This window comes from Octodon degus, unplaced genomic scaffold, assembly GCF_000260255.1.
Source record: "Octodon degus isolate 3935 unplaced genomic scaffold, OctDeg1.0 scaffold00049, whole genome shotgun sequence".
NCBI classification, from domain to species: domain Eukaryota; kingdom Metazoa; phylum Chordata; class Mammalia; order Rodentia; family Octodontidae; genus Octodon; species Octodon degus.
Window position 1 is genome coordinate 1,923,234 of NW_004524625.1, and position 914 is coordinate 1,924,147.

Genomic DNA, 914 nt, shown 5'->3' on the forward strand with positions numbered 1-914 from the left:
GGAGATCTGGGGATCGTGGTATGCAACATCCCATCTGCAGCTGTGGAAGAGACGGCTGCTTCCACCATCTGCCACATCCTCAATATGTACCGGCAGAACACATGGCTGTACCAGGCACTAGGGTGAGGCACACGGGTACAGAGTGTGGAGCAGATCCGAGAGGTGGCTTCTAGAGCAGCCCAAATCTGTGGAGACACACTGGGCCTTATCGGCTTTGGTCGCACAGGGCAGACAGTTGCTGTTCGAGCCAAGGCCTTTGGATTCAGCATCATATTTTATGACCCCTACTTGCAGGATGGCATAGAGCGATCCCTGGGCATGCAGAGGGTCTACACCCTATAGGATTTGCTGTACCAGAATGACTGTGTCTCCTTGTACTGTAATCTCAATGAACATAACCAACACCTCATCAATGACTTTACTATAAAGCAGATGAGGCAAGGAGCATTTCTAGTGAATGCTGCCCAAGGTGGCCTGGTGGATGAGAAAGCCTTGGCCTAGGCCCTCAAAGAGGGCAGGATGCAAGGGGCTGCCCTTGATATGCATGAATCTGAGCCCTTTAGCTTTGCTCAAGGCCCATTGAAAGATGCATCAAATCTCATCTGTACTCCCCGCACGGCCTGGTACAGTGTACAAGTCTCCCTCGAAATGAGAGAGGCAGTGACCACAGAGATCCACCGAGTGATCACAGGTCGCATCCCAGAAAGCTTAAGAAAGTGTTAACAAGGAGTTCTTCGTCACATTAGATCCTTGATCAGTAATAGACCAGCAAGCAATTCATCCTGAGCTAATGGTGCCACACACAGGTATCCACCAGGCATTGTAGGTGTGGCCCTAGGAGGATTTCCTGCAGCCATGGAAGGGATTATCCCTGGAGGCATCCCAGTGACTCACGACCTCCCCACAGTGGCACA

General features: G+C 51.4%; 1 pseudogene; it reads left to right on the forward strand.

The window, feature by feature from the left end:
* Window positions 1–914, forward strand: part of LOC101559939 — a 5,537-nt pseudogene that overhangs the window by 1,275 nt on the left and 3,348 nt on the right.